Consider the following 17,997-nt stretch of genomic DNA (forward strand, 5'->3'; position numbering starts at 1 on the left):
GATACTCCACATGATAAATTCCATTTCTATATGCAAATAACTACAAAAAGAAAGGAAAAGCAGTGCTAAATAAACCAATAATAAACCAATAAACCAGTGCTAAATAAACCAATATTTAGCACTAATAATTTTAAATGGATCAACTATAGAATTTCCAGAATAATTTAACATACATCTGTTTTCAACTTCTGTATAGCGTTTAGTTAATCATACAACTGGAGGAGGACATAAATATTTGAATTCCTTTCTATATCTCTTCTTTTTCTCTCATAGAAATCACAATTACATTCCAGATCCAAAATAGCTTGCAATTTATATGTGAGTTTAGCTTATAGTACTAAATAAAAACATTATCTTCATCTTTCCCAATATGAATATGATTTTCTTTCTTCAGAATATTAAAACGATATGCATGCCATTCTTTAACAGCCAAAGTGCTGAAATGCATAATTTTTATTATTACTATTTGAGAACAAGCACCAATAAACATTATAGCATAGTTTGAAACTAATTTAAAGCTTCTTTTAAGTGGTCTTTCAATACATCACTGTTGCATTATCAATAAATTATCAGGTAGATGGAACAAGAGTGGGTTTTATTTCATTTTAACAGAGATACAATTACATTATTATCTTTGACTTCAGCAGCTTCTCACACCAAGTCATACATTATTGGATAAACTCCTATAAAAAGAAACTTAGCTAAACTTAAATCTTTAAAGGAGAAAGCCAAATTATTTTTACCCTGAAATGCATTCCCGTGCTTGTCTTGAGCTAGATAGACATCTGGTCTTAACTATCAATTTATTACATAATTACAACTTCTGAAAAACACTGCACCCAATAATGAGAATGGGAACGGATAACAAACCTAGTAAGATATTAGTTTATGAAAATATTGTCATTATTAGATGTCAAGACAGAGTTTTCATACACAAAGTAAAACTTCACCTATTATGATTGGTTCTGATCCCCAATGTACTATATTTCTTCATAAAGTAGGAAATATAATTAAATTTATGAAACCAGAGAAACTTCCTGGCTACCTCTGATGGAGTTCCAGCTGACTAGCATAAAGAGCTTATTAGTCACTATTGTTGCTGCTAATACTATTATTTATTGTATTGGGGCAAGGAAAGTTGTTAATTGTGATGAAACTTCACAACTGGTATATGGACCAAAATAAAGATCCCCATAATCATACACAGCAGTCTTTCAAATCCCTAGTAATTATCCATAGCACAGAAAACTCAAGGCTGAAAGCGAGAGGGCACAATAAAATTCAGTCCTATGGATCAGATTCTTTTAATCCCACAACTGAAAATCATAAACTCTATGAACTCATAAACCTTACAGTAAATGAAAGTGTAGAAACCTAACTGGGGTTTAGGATGATTTGTAGATTATAAAACAAGTTCAGACCTACATTTGTTTTGTCTAAATTGAAGTCTACAGCTAGTTATATACCATATTTGTATTTAAAAAGATGACAAAAATCAAAAAAGGGAAAATTGGCTTTCTTTTCATTAAATAAACAAGTTACATATTGGCTAGAGGGTTTTTTTAATCAAATCCTTTAAAAAAAAACCATTTTGACACAATAAAAATAGAGAAAAAAGCTCTAATTTTTTGTAAAAAAATTGCTGATTTCGGTTGTGAATGAAAAAAATAGGCTCTCTGGTCCTTGTTAACTTAAATACTGTGTATTTTTGACATACTGCACAGAAGAGTAGGACAGTGTCTAATATACAAAGCATTTTCCCCTTACTGCTCATTTCTCTCCGTCAACAGCCACAACCTTACACAAATATAAGGAATTTTAAAAATGCCCATGGTGACCATAGATTGTCCTATCTCTGGCACAACTGAGAAAAGCTGGAGAAAGGGAAGACAATACAAAAAGTGGCTGGACAAGATCTCAAAGATCACTGAAAGAGCTCTGAATTGTTAGTAGACAGGTGGTAATGTAGACATTGCACTCAAGTTGATTGTATCTACCTATCTATATGTACTTGATGGTACCTATTGTCTATTGAAACGGGGCATAGATTTTAGAAGGTTTAACACTCAGTAATGAGAGATAGGCAGGGGGGCAATGCCATAAGTATACTAGGAGCCCTTGGTGGTCTCTGAACTTCATTGTTTTCTTGCAGATGTTTCATTACCCAAATTATATAACATTATAAGTATATGAAAAAATCATGTCTAAATTGCATACAATGAGCCTTTGATTTATTCTTCAATGTCTCTCACAGCAAAAACGTTTTCATAATTAAAGTAGTGTTACTATTCTACTTAAGGTAAATCTTCATATGTGAATAAGCTTAAAGCCACTTACCAAACTGAAGCTACAGTCCTATTCATATGTCTTTGGAATTATGTCATTGAACCATCATGCTAAATTGTGGCTGGATTTATTTTCGATACAACAGTGTCCAGGGCCACCAATGCAAAACATGCTCCCATTCCAAATAAGGGCCCTGCATGGATTATTTTCTCCCTGTCTGCTATTTGCTGCTGAAAATATTGCTTTCAGGAATCACCTTGGGGAACAAGAAGCCACCAGGACTGGTATGAGGCCCCAATTAGGATTCTGTCCTTTAATAGCGATTATCAACTCTTGTCACTTTGACTACATATTAACAGACCATGGCCATGACTGGATTAATCAGATAAAACACACACACACACACACTTTAATGAATGAGTCAGTACAAGAAATCTTTACAATTAATACCATTTGGTGGAAAATAACCTCTGATGGGTATGAGAAAAACATGAATCACATTGGACTGACAAAGCATAAATAATACAATTGCTGACAAGATACTGATTTTAAAGGAGGAAGAAAAAGAAGAAGTTAACATGGTCTTTGAAAACCCTTCCCGTTCTACATAGCAATGGAATCTATTCAGAAAGTCAGGGGGAGGGGCACCTTTTAAAATAGCTTTTGAGAGCTGGAAAAGGGGGAAAACAGGGAGCCATTGAAAAGGGCTCCTCACAGAGTGAATTATCAATGGAATGCGTTTTAGCATTCAGGATACCCGCCCATGCAGAACAGTGAAACTGGGCGAAGATTTCCCGCTTCGTTCCTAAACCTCAGACCAATCTGTCCATTCTTAAACCTCAGGCCAGAGCCTTAAAAACTGTGTAACAGAGACACATACTGCAAATCACTGAGACAATAGTCAAAGCCTCTCTAAAGTAATAAAGAGGAATCAATGCAACATTTCTATTCTGTTCTGTATGGTATTGTATTCTATACTGTAACACTCTCGGAGTCCTTTAATACATCCGATTAATTTCTGTTCCAAAACTACGCATACTGAAATGTGCTTCTCATAAGATGTCCATATAAGAGGCAACAAGGAAAATTATATTTTATAATACAAAAGTATTTTATAATAATTTCCTAATACTTGACGGTAAAAGCCCAAGGTAGCCTATAGCAAAAAAAAAATGTAAACACATTTGTCTTTCAAGAATATAACTTGCTTTACAAAAACCCGAATTTCACAATATGAGAACATCTGAAATTCCAGTTGTTCCCAAAGAAATATTTCTCTTTATAAGTTAGAAATAAAAGTAAATTAACCCCAACAAACATTTCAATCAAAACAACATATGTTCTTTCACCCATTCACTACGGGCATTCACTGTTGCCCTTTTTTCAAACTTCCTCCCTACTGAAATACTTTAGAGAAATGAATCACTGGCAATTATTATTATGTATTCATTTAGATATGATGCAAGTTACAAATTTAAAATATGGCTTCTAATTTTGTATAATTGATTAGTCATAAACAATATTTATCGATTAGTTAAATTTGCTAAGCTATCACTGAATTGGCTATTACTATCAGTTTTCCATGTGTTTATCCTCATGCTTTTCATATACATATTTTAGATTTTTTTATACCATAGCTAATAGATTGACACGTTTTCTTGGCAACAGCATGGAAGTTGTTCGCCTTTCTTCTCTCCAGAATAAGTCTTGACTTCTAGCCTACTTCAACATGGTTCTCAAGTACAGATAAGAGTCCAAAATTGTTTTAAATTTTAGCAAGGTATAGTTGGAATGAAGGGGTAGGAGGAAGGTAGGGCTGGCCAGATTTTGCCACCTACTGAGACTGTTATACTGTGACAAAATAAGTAACACTAAAATCAAAGAATATATTCCAAAAGCTTTCCAATGAAGTGAACCTTACAGAGGAATGGGAAAAAATTAAGGAAAACCACTTGAGAAATAAATATACTGGGCATGAAACAAAAGCAAACCACACCTGTATAATACACTTGACAATTAACCAGTCTTTCAATGATGACCATAAAGTCATATACCATAACCAATAACAGGCAAGCATTTGATCGGTTTGCAGTGTGTCCATTTACCTTTAGAATGTGAAGCCAAATTTTAGATTCATCAAATTGACCAAAAGCATTATTTTCCATAGAGCTGTCTCGAGTGTCCAGGTTGGGAGGAGCTCCAGTCTCGGCTCTCACAGGCTGAGCTTGAGATTGAGGCACGCCTCTCACCATCACGTGGTCCTCCGGGCGCGCCCCAGTTTTTTGCTCAGCCTCGTGGCAGTCAGGCTGGTTTTCTTTTTGCTCCTGGTCGTTCTAGCACCTTGTGTTTTCTTTTTTTTTGATCAACTTGGACTCTCAGACAGCGCAGGAAACTGAGGTTTGAGCTCCCTAGGGAGCCTTTTTCTTCTAAGGGGAATTGTTTCACTATCCTTTTAAGGGAGAATCCAGCGCTTCGAGCGCTGCCCCCCCCCCCTCCGATTGCTGCCTTTTCGCTCCGTGCGAAGCTGCATCGTTTCTTTCCTGCCTGGTTTTGTTCTTTGGCCGTTTCCCCCCCACGAACGCCCTCTAACCCAGGGAGATGCTTCCCTGCCTCTCCCAGGTACTTCTTTGTGGCCTCCGGGCCTTTTTAACTTCTCCTGGGTGATAGCCGCCGCTGGGGATTGCCTCGTCATTGCGCCCTCCATTTTGGGCTCCCTGTGGCGTCAGCCATCTTGGGAGTGGCAGGAGTCACCGCCATCTTGTGTGTGGCCGCATGGCCGGGCGCCATTTTTCAGAGGCCTATAACAGGGTTTTTCTTAATGTTTTATAGGCAGACTCCAGACTGCCTATATCCTTGCCTGTTTGCACTTAGTTTCTATCAGGCTAACCAGGGTTAGTTGGCTCTGTAGCCCTTCCCCCAGCAGGCGAGTTAGCAGCTCTGCCATCCCCCTTCCCCGGTCCGTCCGACAGGGGTAGCTGTCTGGCGTTCAACTTTTGGCTAATTGGCTTCTGGGCTAGGCCCTGCTGTGCAACAGCCTCCTATTTTAAATACAAAAAAATTTTTGATCAAAGGGGGTGCGAAAGCGTGCGCTAGGATCCCGGCCTCTCGTAGGCCGCATCCAAACGTGCAACTGTCCGAGGACCCGTGATGGCACTTTACTTTAAAATTTTTGGTTGGTAGCCCCAGGGACGCCTGCCACTGCTCGAGGCCTACCTGCAGGCCGCATTGTGTTTGATTCCTGGGCAGATCCTTGGAATGTCCAAATCCCTGCTGGTACCTTGCAATCCTGCCTTGGTACTCCTCTAGATATAGGAGTCTACTGGCTACACAGTCTCTCCCCAGCAAGGGAGGTAGCAGCTCCGCCATCCCCCTTCCCGGTCCGCCCGGCAGGCGGTTTTTTAGCGTCCATCTTTGGCAATTGGCTTCTGGGCTAGGCCCTACTTCTCAACAACGTGCAAAGCACCTCTGTTGCCCTTGACCTAGGGGGTGCGAAAGCAGTACTGGGTTTCCGGCCCCTGCTTAGGCTGTGTCCAGCCTTGTTAATCACCTCACGTTAATCAAGAACTTTTCCTCCTTTCTCCTCTCCAGATGGCAGACGACAATGCATCTCGTGGCACTTCCCTGAAGGCCAAGGCTAAGTCTCACCACCTGCGCAAACAAGCACAGGAAACATCCAAAGCCTCTCAAAGGGATGCCCTTAGGCGACACAGGGCCCTTGAAAAGGAGATTGACAGACGCTCTAAGGAGTCAAGCTCTGTGCCTCTGGACCCTTCCAATCCCACTCCCTCTACCTCCACCCATCCTCCCTCCTCCCCTGCTTCTGCCTCTTCATCGCAGCCTGGACAGGCCCCTGAGGCCACCTTCCCCCGCTGCTGCAGGTCTGCGCCCGGAGGAGCCTCACCCACCCCCACGGTGGAAATCCCGAAAATCTCAAGCGAGCGATGGAGCTGGCCATCCGGCACGGGATAGCACAACAGTTTCAGCAGCTGACCGGTCTGGCCCCTAGGCCTGAGGCCCCCGAGGCTCGAGGATCAGCAACTTCGCATGGTCAGGTAGCTCTCCACGGGGACTTGACCCTGCCCTTGGAGATGGAGGAGATGGAGGCCCAGGAACTCGGGGACCCTACCCTCTTTGGGGACGAGGAGGATCTCGAATTGGGGTCTGTCGTAGACAGTGAACTCCTCTCGGGAGCAGGCCCCCAGAAGGGGACATGTCGGAGGACGAGGGCCTCTCTCCAGGCCAGCCCGCGTTTCTGGGGCTGTTTAAACCACATCTATTTAGGTCCCTCCTGTTCAAGGCCAGGAATACCTCGGGCCTGAACCCTCCCCCCCCCACCCAACCCAGCGGCATCGGGGGTTCCTCCCGACTCCATTTTCTCCCAGCCTGTGGTGGAAACCGAAGTGATTCCTGTCCCACCCATATTCTCTGACATGGTCTCAAGGCAGCTAGCCTCCTCGGGGCCTCCTCCCCCTCCCAACGCCCAGGACAAGCGGTTTTTCAATCTTGAACCGCAGTTCTCTACCTTGCTCGATCCCCCTGTGGACGAGCCCGTAGTAGGTCTGGCCTCCCGCTCAACTCCCAGCGAGTCCCTCGAAGCTCTCCAGCCCGAGGACAAGCGAGCTGAACTGGCCCTGCGCCGCGCTCATCTCTCTGATGCCTGGGCGGTCAGGGCCTCCACGGCCGCGTCTTTTTCACCAGAACCTCCATCAAGTGGCTCCAGCAGCTCAAGCAGCACGTCCCCGCAGCTAATCTCAGAGCGCACCAGGATATTGCCAAGATCCTGGCCGCGGCCGAGTTCTCTGCAGACGCCACCTTCCAGGCTGCAAAATTCTCCACCAGGGCCATCTCGTCCCAGGTCACTGCCCGTCGCCTTCTCTGGCTCCGCCACTGGCAGGCGGACGTAAAAAACAAGGCTAAGCTAGCATCAGCCCCCATCTCTGGGGGGAAGCTATTTGGACCGGTTCTCGACCCATTCCTGGCGAGAACCGCAACAAGCGCAAATATCTCCCTTCTCTTGCTAGGAGGTCTGATTTCAGAGGTTCCTCTCCCTCTTCTCGCCAAGGTTCTTCCCGCTCTTCCTCCTTCCCCAGGTACTACCAATCATCTCCCTACAGGCCTCCCGACCGATCGGAACCAGACAGGTCCGGAGGCACCTCGTCCAGGAAGCCCTCCCGGGGATCCGGGAGAGGTTCGTTCCGTCGTTCCCGATAATGCAGTCGCCCCCAGGTGGCTGCCCCCTCCCCCCCCCCCAAAAAAAAAAAGAAAGAAAGAAAGAAAGAAGAAACAAGTATAAAAACGAGGAGAAGGAGAGCGAGAAAGCCAATCCTCTTCAGGCTTCTCGCCTAGTCTGGCTCCACTCTGACACTTAACTCCTGCAAAATCTCTTTCTCTTCAGCCTTGCCCAAACCGTTGGGGAAGCCTAATCCTCATATCTGCCTTACCTCTCCATACCAAGACTCCCGGTAGACCATACGGCTCCCGGACGCAGGCTCATAGTCTGGAGCACCCTTGTCCTCCTCACCTTGCCCCAGGGCATCTGGCCGGCAACACATTTATCCCCACCCCATGTTAGCTGGGGTTCCTTCTCTGGGCCCCGGCCCACAGCCTCATAATCCAGATACACGGACCCCTTGCCCTGGTCCTCACTACTACCCTTAGTTCCCTCTGGGCGGTCCTCGGTCAGTTGGCTCTTGAGCAGGGCCGACCGCTCGCTCTGGGCGGAACCAAACTTGGTCCCCACTAGCACAGGTCACAGTTTGGGAACTCCACGTCTCCCCTCCATCACTCTGACCTGGAGTTCTCTCAGGGGGTTCCCAACAGGGTCTATCCCATAACACCCTAGGGCGTCCCATTGCCACCCTCGCAACGGTGACCCTCCGGTTATTGAGGCGCCTCCCCTCACTCTGGCTAGGTCTTCTCAGGGAACTTCCATCCTCGCCTCTGCCCGGGCTCCTCGTGCGGGTCCCTAACAAGGTTTTGGCGCTCTACCTAGTCTCCTTGCCCCACGGTCTCAGTAAGCATCCGTGGCATCCCGGCAGGGCTACCTTTAGACAGCCCCGTCTCCTTCATCAGGCCCTCTCGTTGAGGCATTCCAACCTCCGAGGGGTTCTCCTGTTGGGCGTGCCCTCCAGCGGGTCATCAGGGTTCCAGGAGAGGTCCCATTCCAGACGGGAGCCCGCCCGCAGGACTAGCCAAGCTTTGGTATGTCCCAACCTGGACACTCGAGACAGCTCTATGGAAAGGGGCGTTGGTTCTTACCTGATACGCTTCTTTTCGTAGAGCTGTTGAGAGTGTCCAGCCCCACCCGTAGGCCGTCTGGTGGGAAACCCTGCTGTTCGACCGAGCAAACTAATATTTTTTTCCTGAGTAAGATGAGAACAGGACCTTCCTTCTCGTCTTCGCAAAACTGGGGCGCGCCCGGAGGACCACGTGATGGTGAGAGGCGTGCCTCAATCTCAAGCTCAGCCTGTGAGAGCCGAGACTGGAGCTCCTCCCAACCTGGACACTCTCAACAGCTCTACGAAAAGAAGCGTATCAGGTAAGAACCAACGCCCCTTCTCCAAGACATCAGGGCAATTTGTTCAATGCTGAATGATCACCAAGAACCTCTATTCCTCTTACAACCACGCATACTTATTTTCATCTTTGAAATAAAGCACTTGGTATTGGGTAAAATTCTTTCCACCTACTGTGTATCATTTAAATATCTTAACCATTTTAACTATCTTCTTTGCACTTAGGAGGACAGTATACAAAAGTAGGAAATACAACTCCTCTAATCACCATAATTATCATCCAGTACAGCAGACAGCACATACAACAGAACAGTATTATCATACACCCAACTGAAAAGTTTTTTTAGCAGCACCAAATGGTCATGATGTTGGTGACACAATAGAGAAAGCTCTTCCCTTTGTTACTATAACCAACTGCACTGAGGGAGGGAGGGGAAGCTTCATGGCAATTTTAAGTACTGAACCAGCTAACAGAAATGCATTTTTGCAGTTGACTGAAACATAGGCTGCCCTGGGCTCTTAAAGCAAGTATAGATTCTTGGAACAGAAGCTAATTGGGGAGGCCATGCAAGAGATAACCCAGTTCTATCAGGTTATTCCCAAGTCCATATCATATAAAAGTCTTGATTTCTAGTAGCAACTCGGATCCTGAGAAGAAATTATAAACTTGCAAATACAGTAAATGAGAATAGTAGTCAATCTTTGTCAGCATTCATCATTCTATATATAGTACATTAATCCAGAATTACTTCATTTTAGTGCATCCCCTTAATTATAAATAATATTGTACTGTATTATAAAAATAATAACAAAACATACTTATTTTCATGCGACTGATGAGAAACAGGTGGGATTTAAATAGGAATTTTGCAAATAACATGAAGGTAATTTAAAACAAGTTTGCTTGTGATCCTTCACACTAAAATTAAAAATTTAATGGCTACATTATAGCCACTAATAAGGCTGTTATTCTGCTAAACAAATTGATAAATTAATGTATGCTTCCATTACATTTTCAGATATAAAAACAAAATTCTAAAAAAAAGAAGTACATGTGGGGTATATGTATGTATGTATGTATGTATGTATATATATATTCTCATTCCTTCCTTCCTTCCTTCCTTCCTTCCTTCATTCATTCATTCATTCAGAGGGGACAGAAACCTTCTTAAATATGGTGCTTCACATCTGCAGAATTTTTAAAGTACTAGAATTAAAAAGGTATTTTAAGGATTCCTATTCTAAGGGAGAGGAGAGTATCATCTTAACTAAATGCTTTTTCTTAAAAACACTGGTGGTTACAGTTCTGATGGAAATCTCTATAATGTCAATTTGTGTTTTTTTTTTCTGTTTTGCTTAAAATCTTGATTCACTTATAATTTAAAACATCAGTTTTAACCATTTCATCCTGTTGATATTACTAGTTTTCAAGAAATAAATTCATGTTCTATGTAAATATTTTCAAACATATTTAATATTTGCCAGGCTTCATAACTGAGTTTGTTTTGATCACAAATTTCACTAATATCATATAGAACTAAGTTTCTCATCTATATTCTATCCATGATGCAAAATCTAGACATCCAAACAAGAGGTCATATTATTAAGAATAATTATGTTTTAAGTACAAGAACTAAATTTACAGATAAGTTGATATATACAATATACAAATACATACATGGGTGTATCACAGAGTAAATGCAACATTTCCTGAAATAGATTTATAAAACAGAATAATAGGATACAAATGCAAGTGATACTTAGTTGTTTTATATCCCATCCTTTCTATGGGAATTCAAAGCAACTTACATGGTACTCATTCCCCTCATTTGTCCCTACAAGAGGAACCCTTTAAGATAGGTTCAGCTAAGAAGGAGAGAAAAACTAGCCCAAAGTCATTCAATGAGCTTATTTTGCTCATAGCATATTAAAATTGGTCTTCTGATCCTAACCTATCACCTTAAACATTATACCACACTGACTACAGAAGAAGTAAAAAATGTTAGGCAATTTAATCTATCAATGATTATCACTGTAAGCTGCCTACACCTGCCAAAAGTATTATTCTCTGGAACTTCACAACAGATTCCAGGATTTCTTCACTTACGTCACTTCTAGATCCCTGGATGAAGAGCAGCTGCCATTAGATAGCGAGTGAGGAAGAAAACTCTGCAAAGATTCTTGTACCAGTTTTGAAGAAGAGGAAGTTACAAGTGATGGTGATTGGATATTTCCTTCTTGAGAACTGAGAACTGAAGCAGAGTTTGGCAAGCAGAGAGCTTGTCAAGAGATACGTATCCAAACTTTCTGGAGCATACATACTGCTAAGAGAGGGCTGTAAAGCACTATGAAGCAGTATATAAGTCTAAGTGCTATTGCTCTTTGAGATTCCCTCAAATTTCTTATGCTCACTAATCATTCCCCTGTAGTACTGATTATGTGGGAACAAATGACACAACTAGAATCAGCCTTGAAGGCACTGCAATGACTGGAAGGAGAGTGAAGGAGCTGGGAGCACAATAGACCATAAAGAGAAGAATATGGGTAAGTAATTAATGGGCAATGTAAATGGTGCAAACATGTGACATATTTCAAAATTTCTGGCAAAAATGAGATAATCTAATGAGAACCAGGAAAAATAGTTTTGAAAAGTCCCTTGCAAATCTGAACTAGAGGGATTTAAGATGAATTAAACTAAAATTCCTATGGAAATGGGAGAAGACTGACTAAAAAAACCAGTACAATGTCTAGGAGTGAGAACAAGTTTGGGAGAAGTTTAAAGGATATAAATGCCTGCAATGATATCCATGTAAATACGGGAAGAATGTGTTAAGCTGAATGACCCAAAGATCTCAAAGTCATGCAGACTATCGTGAACAACTAAAAATAATTAGAAATCTGAAAGCAGGATCTAGAAGGCATTACTGAAATATATTAGTATGAAATTCATGCATGCAGCACAATGACTGAAGAGTACCAAAAAGGAATAGGCTATACAAAAGTGAGGGGAGGGGAGATGGAAGATATATGTGAAGGAAGTACACATATGCCTTTATCCAGGAATCTGAATATGATAGTCAATTATATGAAGTTCCAGAGAATAATACTTTTGGCAGGTGTAGGCAGCTTACAGTGATAATCATCGATAGATTAAATTGCCTAACATTTCAGACTTTGGAGTAAGAATAAAAATAGAGGAAACACTATATTTTTGGGTGGGGTAGTGCTGTAGACAAGCCAGTGAGAAGATTTGGACAATCAAGTCCTGGACTAGAAAGAGTTCAGGGAATACAAATATAGTCACAGTGGAAGATTTTAACTATCTGGACATCTGTTGGAATAGCCAAGACTCCAAGATTTGTCAGGAGGTTTAATTTTTCTACCTTTATAACTTGTATTAATAATTCAAGGTGGCGAATATACCTAATTTTCCTCCTATTTTTGCCACAACAACCATGTGAGGTGGGTTAGTCTGAGAGAAAGCTCATTTATAAATGGATTGCACAGTACAGGGTCCCAAACCATGCTCCTATTTTCTTTTCAGTAGTATCTTGACTGTCCCAAACTCATCCAGGAGGCTTTCATACTTAAGGGAGAACTAGAACTCACAGTCTCCCGTTTTTTAGCCTGATGCCTTAATGACTAAACTGAACTGGTGCTCTTGCTAACTAATTAATTGATCTTGCTAACCAATTAGTTTTCCAAGATGTTAAAAAGGAGATAAGGTGTTTGCCTCTTCTTGATCTAATCCTAACCACTAGAAAGAGCTGGTTGAAGAGATAAAAGCAATGGGGAAAGTAATTATGTTGTCCTGGGATTCAAGATACTACTTAAAGAGAAATAGGAGCATAGTATGTAGCCCTGCACTGTGCAATTCCTTTAAAAATGAGTTGAATGAAAAATTAGAAAACAAAGTTATTAAATTTGCAAATGATACAAAAAAAAGGAATAGTAAATATAGAACAATATGTTGATTCAAGAGTAGCCTGACCATGGAACAATGGGAAGAACCCCCCAAAATGCAAGTATAACTTCATTTGGGTAGAAAGCCCAGAAACATCAGCAAAGGAAAGGAGTGTCCATACTGGGCAGGAGTACCTAAAACAAAAAATCTGATTGTCTTGGTAGATCACAAGTTGAACATGAGCCAACAATGTGATGCAGCTGAAAAACAAGCAAATGCAATCATGGGCTACACCAGCAGATGTTTAATGCCAACCTCAAGATAAGCTGTTATTCTGTTTATTCTACATCACTCAGACATAGAATAGACATAGAGTAATATCCACTTTTAGGCACTGCATTTTAGGATGGACATTGACAAATGGAAACCTGTCCAGAGGAGACCACTCAGATGATAAAGAATATAAAAGAAAATGCCTATGATGAAGCAGTGGGCATAATTAGCCAGGAGAAAAAAGTAGGAGACATAATCATTGCTTTGGAGTATCTGAGGGCTATCATACAGAAGGTGGAGCAAATGTTTCACAATTGTTCCATAAGACAGAAGAAGAAACAATGAGTTTGAATTCTAAAGAAGTAAATTTTGGCTGAACATTATGAACATTTCCTAATAATAAAAGCTTTTCAGCAATGGAACAGATTGCCTAATAAGCAGTACACTTTCTGTCACCGGAAGTGTGGTTGGATAGTCATTTCTTGGAAATGTCATAGTGGATTCCTAAACTGTGTAAGGATTGGACTGTCCAAGGAACCTTCCAGTCCTTCCATTTAATTCTGTGGTGATTGTGGTGGTGGTGATGTTTGTCTTGTTCTTAGAAGTACTAACAGACTAAAAGATCAGAGGCCCAAGATTCTATAGGTATGCATTGCATGTTTACATTTTAAGAATCAACTTCATGCTCTTTGACTTAGAGAGTGTAGACAGCATTATGTAGGGCTCAGATACAGACATAATACTACAAAGGTATAATAGATTTGCATTCAGGGTTGTTGTAAGCATTACCAAGGCACATTAAATAACTTGAGCATTTCACTATAGAAAACACAGCTGTTTTACGTAGTCTTAGAGCATTGCTTTGGCTACCAAAAGTGGCTTCTATTTTTGATGACCAAAGGCTCTTATCTCAAAGCAATGCAAATCTTACCAATAGATTGGTTCTGCCAGGATGCATCAGAGAAGCAAAATAATGTGACTTCATGAGACGAAAAATCTTTGTACGTTAGGTTAGCCACAATCCAAACAGTTCCATTGCCAATTAGCCTCTGGGCATAAGTCATCCTGTTGGCTATTACCTATAAGTGAATTGGGGAAGAATATCTGAAAAGTCTCTTGCTGTCCCATCACAAAAACGTACTAGATGAATGGGAATACAAAACAAGACTTTATCTTTGATATGATTAGAATGCTACCTTCTTCATTTGGTTTCAGGCTGACTACTAACGTGCACTTTGTTCCACATGGCTTTTAAACTATATAAGATATAATAACTTGATTTCTTTAAAGGACTATATTCCTTCTGTTTTCAATTTACATGCATGCGCACGTATGTTTTTGATTCTTAAATTACTGTAAAGTTGTACATTGTAAATTGTCTGTGCAGACCATTCTTGGCCAAAAATTGGTCACTTCTGCAATACATTGTTGGCAAAAATAAAACAACTATTGTTTCTCCATAGATGTCAACCAAAATTAGTTATATGCAGAAATTACTTATATGCATAAGTAAAAGAAGTCTTTCAAACATTATTATGCAATGGATATACGTCATTATGGATAATACGTCATTAAGGAATGGATAATACGTCATTAAGGAATTCATAAGAATTCTAAAAAGTTTCTAAGATTACGCAACTTACATCTTAGTTTCAAGTCCAATTAAAGCAGATATTCAAAGAAGAAGAAAAAAACAGTAAGAGTTTGGGGAAGACTCAGATAATCTCTTCCCTCAGAAAGGAATCGATAACATGGTAAAATATTGGTCTCGAGTGACCAGCAAGCTATTTCATTTCTAAGGAAATTATTACTGCTAGGTAGAGCTAGATTTAAGAAACACAAACCCTTTGTCAGAAGCTCCCATTTTCACCCAGTATAAGACAATAAATAACAAACATGAGTGAATGAAGGATATCCTGTGCAGTCTCAACTGTATGTTAGCATATGTATTCTTCCCTTTCTGCACTCCAAAAACCTCCCTTAAACAATCATAACTGCAAATTCCCAAAAGGGGGAATCAACTCTGCTGTTGTTTTCCATATATACATTTCAGGCTAAAGAGAGATAGAGATGTAACTATCAGGTTTTTTTACACCTTAGCCAGTGGAAACTTGAATTCAAAACTTATTTGTTATAGGTCCAGGTTAGAGGCAATATACATAATTAAATACCAGGCTACATCCAAATAATTTTTTGGACAATCAAACCCAAGGACAAAGATGGTACACACAAAGTGGGCACTAAAATTGCTCCATCTTAGGTCTTTATTGCAATAGAACACAAATTGCTGTTCATATTCCAGATGACATCATGGTCTATAGAATATACAAGCAATCTAAAATACTGGCTGTCAGAAAACAAAGAACATGGATCAAATCTCATCTTCCAGAAAGCCTGGATGTACCACAAAATTATCTTGGAAGACAAATGCTACTTGGTAACCCCTCGAAATTACAAACATCACTATGTAAAGAAACTGTAAAAATAATAATTTCTGTACATCAATAAGTCTGTGGAGTTTGCAGGCAACTGTACTCTAGAGTGAAGCAAAAATTACTCATAGTTTCACAATATATTGTTCTGATCATATCTGTTGAAATCCTGTAGATTCTCATAAATGAAATACTTTTGATTTCAATTTTTTAAAAATTCAGTTTGAATTAATGTGTAGACAGGCCTATACATAAAAAGGGCACGCTGCACAGCTGTAGATCAGTGGTGAATACCAATCTTCTTTTTACTTTATACTTTAACAGGATGCAACAAAATAGAGTTCCTTTGAGTATGCTAAGCTAAAAAAGGAATAACACTCATGACAAACAACAAAACAGCAGCAGCTGAAGCCACAAGAGAGAGGTTGCATCACCTCAGTGATAGTAACACAGTAGATGCAAGATTGTAAGGACAGCTGATTTACCTTTAAAAACACAAGAGAAATTGAAAGGTATTGTTTAATTCTGTTCTATAATCATCACTTTGGTCTCTTCCTTTTTAAATTTCAATCTGAAGAAAGCATTTATAGGAAAAGCAGACAGGGTAATTTATAGGCACACCTGACGGATTATTTTTTTGTCCTAATAAAAGTAGAATACTTATGTAGACATCTATCTGAAGAGACTAGGAAATAGTTCTCTCTCCCAGATAATTAATGGCAGAAAAAGCAGAAATATGGAGAGTAGAAACAGGAGCTACTCTTCCCTACATTTAAGTCTGCCTTTGAGTTAGGTTGACTTTAGCTTCTTTCTTTCTTTCTTTCTTTCTTTCTTTCTTTCTTTCTTTCTTTCTTTCCTTCCTTTCTTTCTTTCCTTCTCTCGCTCTCTTTCTCCCTCCCCAACCGGGTTCATAGTGCTGCAGGTATGAGGAAAAATGCACTATGACTTAAATTCCAGGAGCAAAGGCAGGAACAACAAATGTATTATTTTATTCATTAAAGTGTAGGATAAGGATGCCCGGGCAATTACAGCTAGAGGCTTTCATCGGTCGTCCACCAATCCCTTTTTTCTTAAGGTTTATAAACAGTAACTTCTGCATAGAAGAACCACAAATAAAGCAAAATACTGTAACATTCTCACATATTCTAATAAATAAAATAGCGAATCCTCCGTCTTTGCAACTGGGGAAGAAAATCTAAACATCTGGGCCACCGCATTTTTATGGCGGCTTGGAAAGAAGAAGCTGAACCGTTGCTATTGGCGACATTGAATTCCCGTCCGTTAATGAGAACAACGCCAGGTAGGGCCAAGACTTGGGGCGCTGTAAAGCAGGCTCTATTAACAGTCACTGGAGGAAGGGAAGGGAAGAATTCCTCTCCAAATTGACCGTTTTCGGGCTCCAAAAGACCCATCAAGGGGAACAGGCACCAGAACCATCCGACGACTGAGTAACGGAGAGAAGCACACTTTCCCTTTGAGCGTATCGGGCGATCTTTCCTTACCCCCTTCCCTTTTAAAGGCTACCCGGGCCAAAAGATCCCAGTCCCTCTTCCAGCCTCTCCCGCCTTTAAAAGATGGAGCTTCTCAGCGTACCTGCGACCCAAACAGAGCGGGGAGGGGAGGGGAGAAGAGAGGAGGGGAGAGGAGGGAAGGAAGCGCGATGCCATCCTTTCATGGCATCACCGCCTGGCTTCCTAGCACATTAGCTCCGCCGCAGAGCTGGGTAGCTGACCTCCTCCCGCTCATGCACGCAACCCCTTCCCAGAGAAAGGGGACTGCCGTTACCTGCCGCCAGCTAGGATCAGATTGCTGCAGCGGAAGAGGGGCATCATTGCTCAGCCCAGTACAAAGCACTGTCCCTCGTCTCGCTCCCCCTCCTCTCTCAGCGCTGTTGTCGTGAATGGCATCCAAACGCCCATCTACGGGCCATTTTCCGGGGAGCCTCCTGGCACATGCCCGGCACCGCTTCTCGCCGAAAAGGAGACTCTCGACCCTTTCACGCCCAAGAAGACAGAACACAACACCGCCTGTCCCCGCGGGAGAGACGCAGCAGGGAGGGAGGGAGGGAGGGAGGGACCGGCGGCGGCACCGCCAGAAAAGCTCAGAGAAAAGGAAGGGCGAGCTGGGTTACCTTTCCGCAGGGTCCAGAGGAGCGAGTCCCGCACCGCCGCGCCCGCCCGAGCCAGAATCCAGGGAGAGGCCGCCCGCACGGCGGGCCGTGCTGTACTCCTTCGCTCCCTCCGCCTCGCTCGCCGCCACGGCCAGCCTTGCGCCCTAGCGCGCGCGCGCGCGCGCCCCACCGCTGCGGCTGCGCTCCACTCAGTGCTCAGAAGAGCCGCTGCAGCGCCGTCGTCGCCACCTGTCCAGGCACTGAGAGCCCCAGGTCACCGCCATCCCCGACGCCGGTGGGCTCCTCTGCCTTCCTCGTTCTTCTCCAACCAGAGCCCGGGCTGGCGTCGCCCCTTCGCCTCCCCCCCGCGCCACGGGAGAGAGACAGCTGGCGAGGTCTAACGGAGCCCTAAGCGGAGGGCCAACCGACCCTGCCGCTGGTGTCCTGGGCGCAGGAACAGCAGCGAAGGACAAGTGA

General features: G+C 42.3%; 1 protein-coding gene across 26 annotated transcripts in view; it reads right to left on the reverse strand.

Annotated features, from left to right (window-relative positions):
* The window catches only part of ADGRL3 (adhesion G protein-coupled receptor L3), a 568,292-nt gene extending 550,537 nt beyond the window's left edge, over positions 1 to 17,755 (reverse strand). For 24 of the 26 annotated variants that reach the window (XM_087926212.1, XM_087926209.1, XM_087926207.1 and 21 more), the window contains exon 1: positions 17,542 to 17,755. The gene's annotated coding sequence lies outside the window, so the exon portion shown is untranslated. Of the gene's footprint in view, positions 1 to 17,195; positions 17,403 to 17,541 lie in introns of those variants that run through there. The other 2 variants (XM_087926188.1, XM_087926190.1) reach the window with 1 other exon arrangement.
* Positions 17,756 to 17,997: the final 242 nt, after the last annotated feature.

The sequence above is a fragment of the Pseudonaja textilis genome, chromosome 2 (genome assembly GCF_049901715.1).
Source record: "Pseudonaja textilis isolate UNSWEBS1 chromosome 2, rPseTex1.2, whole genome shotgun sequence".
Lineage (NCBI taxonomy): Eukaryota > Metazoa > Chordata > Lepidosauria > Squamata > Elapidae > Pseudonaja > Pseudonaja textilis.